This window comes from Oreochromis aureus, linkage group 7 (genome assembly GCF_013358895.1).
Source record: "Oreochromis aureus strain Israel breed Guangdong linkage group 7, ZZ_aureus, whole genome shotgun sequence".
In the NCBI taxonomy this organism is placed as follows: domain Eukaryota; kingdom Metazoa; phylum Chordata; class Actinopteri; order Cichliformes; family Cichlidae; genus Oreochromis; species Oreochromis aureus.
Window position 1 is genome coordinate 38,618,316 of NC_052948.1, and position 10,649 is coordinate 38,628,964.

General features: G+C 39.2%; 1 protein-coding gene across 4 annotated transcripts in view; it reads right to left on the reverse strand.

The window, feature by feature from the left end:
• The window catches only part of plppr1 (phospholipid phosphatase related 1), a 56,679-nt gene extending 47,578 nt beyond the window's left edge, over nucleotides 1–9,101 (reverse strand). For 2 of the 4 annotated variants that reach the window (XM_031745752.2, XM_031745751.2), the window contains exon 1: nucleotides 8,939–9,101. The gene's annotated coding sequence lies outside the window, so the exon portion shown is untranslated. Of the gene's footprint in view, nucleotides 1–8,318; nucleotides 8,412–8,795; nucleotides 8,850–8,938 lie in introns of those variants that run through there. The other 2 variants (XM_031745750.2, XM_031745749.2) reach the window with 2 other exon arrangements.
• Nucleotides 9,102–10,649: the final 1,548 nt, after the last annotated feature.

Consider the following 10,649-nt stretch of genomic DNA (forward strand, 5'->3'; position numbering starts at 1 on the left):
CCCTGGGAATACACTGGGTGAGTGTCGTTCACACATTGTTTCTCACACTGTTTAAAATCACCAGTAGTAGCATTCCAGTATTGGAGCGTTTTGTGTGCATGGGGAATTTTATTTTTAAAACTGACTGGATTTTCTATGCCAACCTTGTATCTGTCTTCTTGCCCTCTACATTTACTCATTGTTTGATGTGATTTCCATAAAAAAAAAAAAAAAAAAAACCAGACTTGTGCTCTTTTTTTAGGGATGCAGAGCGGAACGCTGCTTCTGGGATGCACTGTGGCACCTCTAGTGGAATCGCAAGCATTTCTTTGAGTGGCAGCAATCAGCTCCATGCATTGAGGTTTTAGTCCCCCTCCTCCCCCTCCTACATCTGGTTTTAAAAAAGCAAAATAATTAACAGCCAAAATGCTCAACTTCAGCCTTAAAATCAAGAATCCATGAACCAATGGGGGGGAAGTCTATCCTTTACAGTGACTTCACATTCTTATGCAACACACAGAGTATTGAGAGTGAAACGTTTTAGTAATGCTGCAGGCCAGCCAGCTAAACTTGGCACAGAGCTTGGGAAACAGGAAGCTGCAGATATGGGTGACAGTTCTCTTTAGGCTCATGACTACGAGCGTCCCCGTTCAAATCGTCTAAATGTTTTCATATTTAGCAGTTTTGCATAAAACTGGAAAATATGTTTTGGATGGTAACAAGCCAACTGAGCATTTAGTCCGTCTCCACCCTACACCGTTGTGACTTAATAACAGGACTTCAGAATAATGGCCCAATGAGGCTCACGGTTATTATTCACAGCACAAACTACGGATAGCTTTTTTCAACAAAATGTTTTCCCGAAATGATCACCACAGAAAGTGTTCATGGTTGATGCAGAGCTCATTTTGCTTTTTCTTCTTTTGCCTCTTCTTCTGACTCCAAAACAGTGTGCGGCCAAAGAAACAGAGATGTCCCATGGCTAACACTCCTGCCAACAGAGCATCTTTGTGGCTATAAATAGTCAGTTTTCAATCTTCCCTTGTAGCTTCTTTAAAAGTGCTTCCTGGGAAATCTATCCCTTTTTTCAGATAGTAGGGTACATTATTTAATACTCTGCTGCTCGAGGATTGAAAAATATTTATTGATTTGTCATTTAAAGTCCAAAGATCATTCCTGGATGGAAGATCCTCAATCTTCTATTGAGCCAACCTCTTCACACTAATGGAGTCTTGTCATTACACATTTTTTCCACATACACATGTAAGAGTGTTAAACTAAAATAACGTCATCACCTTCCCTCTCCCGTCTCCCCCCAGACCAAAACGTCAAACAGGGCACTGACTCAGAGCAGATAGCGTGAACAGGACAGGAGACTGATAAATAGAAAGAGACACATGAGACATGAGAAAGGGCACACAGAGGACCAAAAAGAAGATAAGCATGTTGTAGGTGGGTCATTTGGGAAGAGAGAACTTTTGCTACCTCTTCTGGGTGTTAGCTTGTCTTTTTAAATGCTTCCTCCTCTTGCTATCAGCCACAGTTCCCCAGGCCTCCAATATCACGCCTACCACTTGCACATATGGAAAGTTATTTTTAGTGTTCAATATAGCATAGCACAGCATATGCACAAGTGTTAAAGATACATATTGTTTGTGATATTATTGTAATAAAATTCTCTTGATTAAAATTGACTGTAATTATTAAACCTCATTAATTTTCTAATGAAACTAAACTTTTTACTTGTCTAATTAGATGAAAAAAATCTGAAAACTATTACAAAATAATTTGTCAAATGTGCAGCTCTTCCTATTAGATAACCAAGCTCACATTTTAATTCATAAATGTAAAAAGAACTGCATGCCAGAAGATTAGACAAGAAGAAAAAAAAAAGATCAGGAACATTTCTTGGTAATGTAATACTCAAAATATTCCCCTAGAGAGAGACTTTAAAGAAAGTGAGGAAGCGAAGCTAGGCATGAACAAGCAGCAGGGAAAATACTAAGGTCGTTTCCCTCAGATGTCACTAACCGGCAACACACTCAAGAAACAGTTTTTAAAAAGTCTTTAAAAACATTTGTGTACATTTATTCAACTGCTGACCTGAGCGTCACCCCCACGTCTTTTTTCTCATTAAGCAAAGTGGCACTTGTTTCTGTAGCTCATTTTAGTTTATTGCTGCAGCTATTATGTGACAATGTCACATGTCTGAATTCTCATTTCTGCACTGGAAAAAAAAAATGAAAATTATAATTAAAGGTTTAATTATCTCCTACTAATTTATAATGAGAACAATCTAAATAAATGCCAAGATAATATATTGAGTTTTAAGTTTGAGATTCCCTCTTAATATAATCACATTTGACTAACTTGAGGCTAAACCAGATTTTCTTGTATATTTAAAATTTCCAGAACTGTATGGAGTAAATATCGGCTAATTTCGTTAGTAAACAAATGCAAATGCTTCAATGTAATTTGCATATTTAACTTGGGGAATGCATTTCCCCCCCAGGTTTCCATGTTTTCCAAAGCCATGTGCTCAGTGGCATTGTGCAAGTGTTTCTCGCACTTCCTTGTAACATCTCCAGATTTACATCTATATTTAGATCAAACAAGCTCTTGATCCCTGAGTGTTGAGCTATTTTTCCATAACAGCCACCAGAATCATCACAGCAATGTCCCCTTGACCCAGCTGGAGATAAGGGAGTCTTTCCCCTCTGAGATTTCTTAATATTTCAACACGATCATGCTACAGTGGCTTCTCATTATCCTTGCATCATTTTGTTCGAAAACTACATTCTGAAAAGATTATGAGTCCTAAAACAGCATTGGATTGTCTGCAATTAACTTTGGTCATGCATCAAATAGAGCATGTGAATAGGTAGAGCTGGTTTTAGAGTAGGTGGTAAATATTCAGTAATATATATCCAGTTTAACCATTTATAATTCAGACCTTTGCTGAGGACTTTCCAAACCTCCAGTCAACACTAAAAGATAAAACAGTTCAAAAGTCCACAAACTGCAGCATTTTGAGTCACTGTTTTTGATCAAGAGGAAAAACTCTTTCCTGTTTGAAACTTTAAAAGTGATCTTTCAATTCATCAGGTAATATTTGTCCATTTTGGTTGGACTCAAGTACACCAGTGGCCTAAAATATGGCTGTGTTAGTGAAAATCTTCCTACCGATAATTTTGAATTCAATAAAAAAACCAAAATAAGATGCACAGAGAGATGTGCGGATTGACCGTCTAGAGAACTGAGTCAGCCAGCATTTTCAGCATTCTTGGCTGAGACTAGTCAGGCTTGTACATGTCTGATTATGAGCCAGTCCGTTTCATGCATGTACAAAATACTCACAGCAGCACAGGCAAACAGCCATGCCCATACTCACAGCCACATGCATTCATTAGCATGGAAGGAAATGAGTAGGGGGGACCACTAAAATGTTTGCAAATAAACTAACAACGCAAGAACAGCTAAAGCTTAAGCCATCATGGGCTCAGAGTGAACCACAAGCCAGCAGCCTCGGTATGAGCAAAGGATCAAAGCAGTTACTGGGAAAAATATCTTCAAAAATACGGTTATACATTTATATGGCAGACAAAATACATCAAAAAGTATATTTGGGACCTCTGGGGTTATTTTAGGCACTCTTTATTTGGTATGCATGGGTCAGACAACACCCGTTTTCAAAGTCAGCCTTTAATTTCATATCTAAATCTTTTGTATTTGTGATGATACAACATCTGTCTGCAGATAGACAGAAAAAACAGACAGAATCACCTGTATGTGTATGTGCCCTGTTACAGTATGTGTCAAGTTAACTAAAACTACTTTTGGAAATAAATACACCTAAGGCTCTGATGGAAATGTTTATTGATACGTAGGATGTCTACACGACTGCCAACTACCTTAAAAAAGAAAATCTTGTTTTGTCATACTTACTGTGATACTACAATGAAAAAATTTCAAACACAAAATCTAAACTAAAATGAGCAAATCGATACTGGAAATGTAACTAAACTAATTTGGAAAAAAAAAAAAAAAACACTGATGAGGTGAGTCAGAATTCCTAACGCAGGTCATTCCACACAGCAAACGCTCAAATGATTTGTCTTTAAGCATGAGGTGGGTCACCAGGTTCCTGGCTGAGGATCTCAGGCTGCACTGTGGTTAGCGCAGAAACAGCAATTTGAGTATATATTTTGAAACCAGGCCATGAAGTGCTTTAAAAGTAATAAATAATATCTTAAAATCGATTAACTGAGTAGGTCACCATCCTCATATTGACAGTTCTGGTTACAAAAATGCCGAACAAACTAGCTCTGCTATTGATTCATTAATGAACTCTGGAGGTCCATTTAAAGGATCACATCATTCCCTTTCTCCTCTAATATTTCTAGTAGCATCTCTCTATTTAGAGAGTTTGACACTGACTTTTCCAAACAAATAACTGTCTCTGAAATTGTTGTAACTACTTCTACACTGTGGCTCCCAACAAACTCAAATACCTTTATATCCAAAATATAATGACTAAACAATGACCCTCCAATGTTTAACTAAACATTTTGCCTGTTCCATTTAACACCTAATTAACGTGTCATAATGTTATTAAACTATTTTTTCCTCTAAATATTTACTTACATAAATTGTAATGCTTCTAATTCTGGAATAACATTAGTATAATTATAATCTTACAGTTTATTTGCAACACTGGTATTACGCAGTTGTTCCCTCCGAATTTCTATTATCTGTACTTATGAGGTATTGCTGACTCATGTAGGCCCATTTAAAATGCATTTTTCATTCAAGTTTAAATCATTTGAACTAACACACATGCATCTTAGCTACAGATGTAGTTTCATCTAAGTGAGCCCTTTTGTAACAGATTTCTTCCTAATATTGTGAAGTACCATGCTGCATCATCAAGCATTTTTCTATTAGCTCATATTCACCTTCTCACTTTTTGGGTAATTTTTAATAATTTCTCTTGCAAATATATATTTAACCACATTATCTGGCGCACAACTGTCTAGCTTGTGGCAAAACAAGGGGAAATATTCATGTAGTGTTGCCAGTGTTATTGCTAACTATCCCTCACTGAAGCTGCTTTCATGCATGAACGACAGTTTAAGGAGAATCGGGTCGAGATATTTTTCACTGCTTTCCTTCCTTACACATAGCACACAGCAGGACATAATCCACGCGACTGAGGTGAGAGATGCCCGGGAGACAACACGTGACGCCTATTTGCTAGCTGTGAATGCAACAGAAAAATAAGCTGCACATCGGTGTAGTTTGATAATCACGCTAACGCTGTGCTAAGGAGCTAGAAGTTCAAAGACAAGCTAATTTTTGATCTGGCTGTGCTAGATGTGGAAATTCTCACAAATGCACACCTTGTCCAGCTCAAAACCTTATCAGCTGCATACATCAGTCTTCTTAGATATGGGAAAGCACTCTGAGCTCCAGCAGCAGACCTTATCTCACCCTTGGGGCAACTCATTCCCCAGAGACATCACAGTGACAGATATACTGCCCAATGAAAATACCCTCACTGCACTAATAACACCAGCCCCCACATGTAGTGGTAATCAAAGAGCAGACAGCAAAGCTCAGGATGAGTATGTGTGTGAGGCAGCCTGCATGTATACATGTGTGTGTGTGTGACTGCATGTGATCAATAATGAGTCTCTAGTGTGGGAGTAAAAGTGGTGCTGGATATCAGACATGAGTTCAGAGGTCACCGGTTTCAGCAGCTTCACTGCAATACGCCCGTCTGGTGATTTTTATTACTGCATTTCTTTTTTTAAACAAGACATTTGCTGGAGTTTCCTTGCAATTATTTCTGTTTGTAACACATCAGGACCACATGAAGCCTGTCACGCTGACACTATATTTATTAAGTGCCTTATTACAGCTTAGGGTATTTGTTTCCACAAAGAGCAGTAAAAATACAATTTTATTCAAGTTCAGCCTGAATTTACATGACTTCATAAAAAGGAATAAAAGAGGCAAAAGTGTTAACTTAGATATCCAGTGTTGCTGAGACAGCTCACGGGTAAGGATGCATATTGAATTTCACATTTTTATTTTGATTTATCACTTACTTATGTGAGGACGAAATGATGCACTAGAGCATAATTTAATTTTCATAAATCTCACGGGATGCTTTACTCTGCTCCAGGCAGATCTCTGAGTATTTCATCTGGAGATTAAGGATGATAAGACAAGCACATTTTAGCTATAGAATCTTGGGTCATGCAGAAGCAGGGCTGCAGTGCTTCCCTGCTAGTATATCTCAACGACTACTTTGTTAGGTGCACCTGTTCAACTCCTTGTTAAAGCAAACATCTCTAATATATCGGCCAATAGCATGGCAACAACTCAGTGCATTTGGTCATGTACACATGTGCAAGGTGACCTGCTGAAAATCAGCATCGCAATCGGGAAGAAAGACAATTTAAGTGACTTTAAACACAGCATGGCTGGTCCTGCCAGACCGGCTGGTCTAAGAATCTCAGAACAGGGATTTTCCCTCACAACAACGGGAAGTTGCCTTCCTATCAGATGCAGAAGAGCATCTCTGAATGCACAGCAGATAGGGAGCAGAAGACCACACTGTGTGGCTGTCCTCACAGCTAGGAAAAAGAAAGATCTCAATCCAACAGAGCACCTTTGAGATGTGGTGGAACAGGAGATTCACATTATGGATGTGCAGCAAACAAATCTGCAGCAACTCTGTGACGCTATCACATCAGTACAGACCAAACTCTCAAAGGAATATTTCCACCATCTCACTGAATCTGTCCAAAAAGAACTAAGGCAGCTCTTAAGGCAAGTACTGGAAAGCTGTACCTAATGAAGTGGCAAATGACTGCAAAGTCTTGACAAGTGCATTTTTATTATAAGGTTTAAGGAGGGCTGCAGTGCTTCCTGCAATGTATAATGTCACAGATATAGCCAAGAGTAAACTATATAAAAGGCACAAAGTCTATAAATAGCTCGGTGTAATACTCATTGCTGTCTTTTCTTTAAATCTAAGAACAATGTTCAAGAAAATGGGACAAATCATTTACTGTAAAGCAAATAGAGCTAGTATATGCTGAATATGTTAACTGCAGAGGCCCACAGAATGTGTCACTGTGCTGTTAAAACTAAAATGATCATATCATTAAAGAACTGTGACCTTAACTGCACATTTTTGTGACAACAAGCACACACCCTAATGAGGTTTCAACTTCACGACCCAGTAGTCATGAAGTATAGTTACAGTATGTCATTGCCAGGCATATGACGTCATTGTGACCTCAGCCTGTCATAATATTACATTTCATGGAAAGGCAAAACACACACGCAGACACGCACAAACCCAAAAATATGGCCTTTGCTATGTAGAGTGGGACCTCCTACACAAGCATTCCTGAGTGCAGGCGATGTTTACATGTACTATGTAGTGTGATATACCGACACACTCATGTAAATGAATACTTGTGCCAATAAGGAATTGCATGTGCCAAGAGGAGTCTTGTATTCTGCTGAAAGCCAAAGAAATGCTCCCCTGATGCCCAGCCACATGCCATCTGTCTGCTGCATGATATAAATCCTCACTATGCAACAAGGACGAGCATGAACACACCTGTAAAATACACACACAGAGATACGCACACACAAAGAGGAAGGCAGAGGAAATTCACAGGTTCCAGCTACAAATAATAACTAGAAATCTGCCTCTCTGGGCGGGTCACGTTATCCCATCCAAGTGTTCAGCCAAGAGACAAGTGGAGGATTTAACACACATGGCAACATGCATACAACTTCTGTAAAGGCAATATTTGCCCATTACTAGAAATGGAAGTAGACAGCAAATGCAATTAATGTGCACGACTCAACACAAACAGCACTTCTTCAACAGCATATGAGGAAAGAAATGACTTCTGAGCACTTGGGCACTATTTACCGACTGTGCTCCTGGGCTGGGAAATGTATCATTATAATAATAAATAATAAATGTATCATATAGTTAATGACGCCAGATTTTTTTAATACTTTGTATTAACTGATCACAATACTTTACACACAAACTGTGCCTCATATTAAAAAACAATCCTCGAGCATTTAGACCCAATGAAACTAAAAAAAAGCTTCATAAAAAGGACAGTAGATAAACGCTTACAAATTTATAAGGGTTAAAGACGCCTTACCACCATAAACGTTTGCATTCTTACTATGTCATCACTTTAGAAAAATAGGTTAATCTAAGTATTGTTGTACACAATTCTTTCTGAATCTGAGGCCGAGGCTAAACATCCATTTCAGAATATAAAGAGAAACGATACCTGCGGACACACACACGCTGATTTCGAGGTTACCCCCTATACACCATCACACATCTTCTACCAACCACGGGATTTCAGTCATTCATCAGAAAGGCATCTACTGCGCCGTGCGTGTCTGGGAGGGCTGTGGACTAGGCAGTCTCTGATTTTGGGGGGCGGGGAGATGGACCAATTTTTTATTTTTTTTTTTAGCTGGACCTAAAACACAATTTTGCTCAGCAACAGAGGCGACACGTTTGCACAAACCTCCTCTTGTTGTTAACAGATACGCAATACAGAAGCAGATGAAAATGATCGTACATGGTCTTCAATAATCGTAAAAAAAAAAAAAAAAAAAAAAAAAATCATATTTGTGTGAGCGTAAAGCGCCACAGGGAGGTCACTGTTGCTGCTGGTAGAGACAGGTGTCTAAATACCGATATCGATTCTGTGCGAGCTTTAAAGCCATTATTTTCCACGCATTCTCATTGAACCCACACAGAAAGACTTTTCATTGAAGAGGACTCCAGCGCTTTGACTTGATTAAGGTCCGAACTTGCCCCAGCAACAGACAATAGCTGCACAGTCCCGTTTCCTCTCATTTCTTCCCCACAGCATCTGCGAGCAACGCAAACACTTACCGCGATGAGATGGAGAAATATTCCACATAAAATGTGACTCCATTAAAGAAGAAGGTGGAGAATGTGGGTGGGGGGGAAAGGGGGGGAAGCCGTGAACTGCACCCACGCTACTATCGCTACTACTACTCCATCGGCTGGGCAAAGCGTCCGCTCTCGGTTTGTGATGTGGATCACGCAGCGTGTGAGCCCATGAGGATGGATGCTGTGCCTTTTCGGGGGGCGGGGACAAGACGAGTACTCATCTCCAATGGAGCGTATTTAATTCTGTGTAGGGACCTTGTGTTACAATCAAGTAGGCTGTGTAGCCGACTTTTATCCAGCCACCCTGCCCTGCAGACTTCCAGGTTAGGGGGGAAAAAATCCTGGATTTATTCACCTTATCCCAGAAAGACAGCACGATGTCTGTTCAGGTCTGCCTGATATATTCATGGAGCTCCACACGTTCACAGGTGAATGGTTTTCTGAGATGTGGGTGCTGCTGATTGAATTCTGAAGATTCATACCGGCGCTCGTGTTTAGTAAAAAAAAAAAAAAAAGATTTTTGCGATACTGTAAGTAATTCAGATTCATTTTCGCTTATATCACAGAAATGTCGACACAGGTGGATTTGATGATGAAATGTACACACATTAATTCCAAATATGTGATCATTTATATATGCCTGAAATTACTAACAGCTCCTTTAAAAGGGCACTTTCAAAAAGTTTTCTATGCAAATCATATCACACACCCCTCCACGTTGCCTGTACGCTTCATCTAGATGTGGAGCTCCTCCAGAAGTAGTATGGGCACACTTTACTTCCTCGTTGTTGGTAGACCCGCCTCCACAGAAACCGAGTTTATCCAATAGCCTCAGTCCTTGAAGTACGCTATGCTTCTGCATTTTTCAGCCGCATTCATAGGGGAGTGCTCTTACTCTAAACAATGTAGGGCTAACGCCTAATTCTGACTTTTTTCCTGAAGTTTTGAGACTTTTTTTATATTCAGGATTCTAAGGGGAAAATTATAAATATTACAGAATTCTGAAAAAAGTGACAATTCTGGGATTAAAGTCAAATTACAGGTTACAATTTCTGAAAAGAGTTAATTCAAAGCATATGGGTGGCCCCATTCCTTTTCTGTACCATCTTAGCTAATGTTTTTAATAGTAATTTTCTTAATGATATAATGTGCCTATCTGAATAGATTTGTTACCTGGTGTTATGCTAGTTTTACACATACCTACAGGTCACTGTTAGCAGTGGCTGTGTTGAGGTTTTGAATGAGTACAAATAATTGGGAGACAGTTTGATGTGTATAGAAGCACACTGGTAGTTTTTGATTGCTTATTTGTGAAGGATTTTTTCTACTTTTTGTAGTATGGCCAATGTTTTTAAGTGTCTGTTTAATACGAATTCAATACAATTGCACATATGGGCAGTATGAGTGCAGATGAGCAACAGGACAGTAGAACACAACTTTGTGAGTTTGAGGTTTGAGAGATCCTCAATGACATATTGCACCCTCTCGATGGTGAATCTGTTAGTAGGACGAAGGTACAGATCCCACTTTCTCAAACGTCTCATGCCCAGAGATCTTTTCTACCTTGTATTTTAACACGGTTGAACAAATCCAGTTCAACAGTCCATGCTGGGGTCCCCATCTTCTTGCATTTTTGGTCTATTTCCTTAAATACAGGTAATATAGTATGGGGTGGGGGGTATTTGCATAT